The following is a 2,933-nucleotide window of genomic DNA, read 5'->3' as shown; positions in this document are numbered from 1 at the left end:
CAGCTGATTGCGCGTCTCGGGGCATGATGGCTCACGAATTATTAGACTTTGAACTATGGTGGAAGGGGCTTAGTTCAAGAATGTGAAACGAAGCTCATGGAATGTGCTCATGGAACTGAGGTGACGGTCATGTGGGTTAAAGGACACATCGGTATTGAGCAAAATGAGAAGGCAGATGAACTTGCAAAGCAAGAATCAAGCCACAGTTTCTGTGGCCCAGAGCCCAGAATACCACTAAGTTAATAGATGGAGAGAGTTGAACACTTGTACATAGACCAAACTCATGTTGCCGAAACCGTGCGCCAGGGAAGCGATAAAAGTACTTAGCTATTCGCGGTGCACTCTAAGCTGGCTGACCTCACTAATTGCTGGACATGGCAACTTCAAGTATCACCTTAAAAAGATAATTCTTGCTGAGGAAGACACTTGCAGACTATGTCTAGAAGGAGGAAGACTCTCTTGGGACACCATTGGGTTGGTGATGACTTGGCAGAAAACCTCAAGCTAAATGAGATGCTTGCATTAACAAGAGGTGTAGTTATGCGAACGGAAGCCACTCCAGCTTAAACTCAATAACAACATCCGAGAATCGAAGGACGAAAAAGGACCCAAGTAGTTTCGTGGTCTACTTCGACTAATCCTTCAACTCAGTGGGGCCACTTGTTGGACAGTGCGCTGTCCCAACGTTCCACCATATATATGGTGGAAGGGACCTCCCTGGCAAGCAAACTCAACTACTGGTAAATCTTTATAGAATAACGATGATAATTTTCTCGCATATTCAGAAGAAGATGTAACCGCTGAAATGAAGTGTACCAAGATAATCCTAGTCTCTATGAAAGTAGCGAGACATAATAGTTTAGAAGGATTGGTAGAAAGGGTTCAACATGGAAGAAATTATTGCGAGTTGTATTATACATCGTACGGTTTCGTAGGAAAACGCATCTCCGATATGTTTAGCAAGGCCGTAAGCAATCTACCTTTTATGAATTAAGTGAAGCTCGACTAATTTGCTTACGACTTGCACAAACCTGCTACAAGGAAGATTTGCTGCAATTAAGAAATAACATGGAGCTTAGTAGAAGATCTACCTTACTCATACTTGCCCCATTCATTGATGATACTGAAATTTTACGTGTCGGTAAAAGAATTACGCATTCAACGTTAGACAAGAACACCTGTCATCCTATTATACTCCCGAAGGAACATAGAATTTCCACGTTAATCCTACTCGATGAACATCAGAAAAATCGTCATCCGGGAATGTCTGCACTTTGCGTTCATGTCCGCCAGAACTACTGAATTTTTGAAACACGAAATATAATAAGAAGGTTAACTCATAAATGTCTCAAATGCTTCCGTCAACGCCAGCTAACAACACAACAGTTCATGGCTTATCTAAGTGCAGAGCGGGATCGACAAGCACATCCCTTTGAAAATACTGGGTGCGATTACGCTGGGCCCTTCATATTGAAATTATATAACGGAAGAAATGCAAGTACTTTCAAGGAGTATATTTGCTTATTTGTTTGCCTCGTTACATCTGCCATACACCTCGAACTCGCTACTGACCTAAATAATAATTGTTTCCTAGCAGCACTTCGCCGTTTCATGATCCGTCGTGTAAAGTGTTCTTCAATCTTGAACCAAATGCACAATACATTGGGATTGCACCTTTTTGAACATTTGTTCAAAAAACGCGAAATGTATTATAACACCACCCTTTTGTAGGCACACTTTTTGCTTGGTTGTTATTCGTAGTAGTTCGGTGTGTGCACATGGTATTTTATTTGTTACAAATGAAAAACTTTAAAATTAAATAAAATCGATCTTAGAAAAGTAATTAATTTGTATTCTTTATCAATATTAATTACAAATTAAAAAAAATTCAAAATAGACAAATAGAAATTAGTGATTAAAAAAAACAATTCTTAAAATTCAAACTAAATATGATTACTTTATAATATAATATAAAAGCAAGGATAAAAAAATCAAAAAAACTAATGATTTAAATAAACAGAAAAATCTTAAAATCGTTTCAATTTAATTCTTTGTAATTTAATCACTAAACACTAAAATAACTCAAAATTAATCAAAAATAAAATTTTCCTTTTTTTTCTTTTAAAATTCCGCTGCCTCACTGTATATATTCCTGTAAATTGATACGAAATACCTTGTAATGTCGCTTCTTGTACTGCTATACCAGTTTCTATATCTTAACCCGCCGTAACATTCACCGCAATTCGACCGTTAGTTGCAAGTCCTTTTTTTTTATTTTCCTTCTTTCTTGGCAAGCTCCAGGAGCTTAACACCAAACCCAAAAATGCTGATACTTGGTGCACCACAATCTACTGCTAGTACTAATTCTCACTAATACTCACTTTAAACTTATTATCATTTCACTTCATTTACTTTGTGAAATATTTTTTTTTTTGTTCTTCTCGTCAATTCACAAATGATCAGAAATGGTTATTTTCCGCTATATTTAAGAGCAATGTACCCTTTTTTTTCTTGTTCTTTAAGTCATTTGATTATTGCACACTTTATTTTTTTATAAGACATTAATTAGTATGTTTCTTAAATGAATTATTATATCCACAACCGCTTCATCAATTTCAATTTTCATACGATTATTATAAAGAGACAATTTTCAAAATCAATTAAGACAAAAAAAAGTTAGTTAATACATCTCTTAACAGAATTATCCTAGTCACAACCGCTTTATAAAATTCAATTTTTGTGCGATAATTATAAAAACTTTTAAAATATGTTAATTGTTCACAATATTTTTTTGAGTTCGCAAATTTCACAAGTTAAACAAACTTAGTTTTTGTTTTTGTAAGTTTAATTTTCGCGGCTTAAAACTTATTCCTCCGATCACCTCAAAATTCAAACAAGAAGGTCGTTTTTCATCTCCGCTTCCAAATTTATAC

Source organism: Teleopsis dalmanni, chromosome 1 (assembly GCF_002237135.1).
Source record: "Teleopsis dalmanni isolate 2A chromosome 1, ASM223713v2, whole genome shotgun sequence".
Classification (NCBI taxonomy): domain Eukaryota; kingdom Metazoa; phylum Arthropoda; class Insecta; order Diptera; family Diopsidae; genus Teleopsis; species Teleopsis dalmanni.
This window is presented reverse-complemented; position numbering follows the sequence as displayed.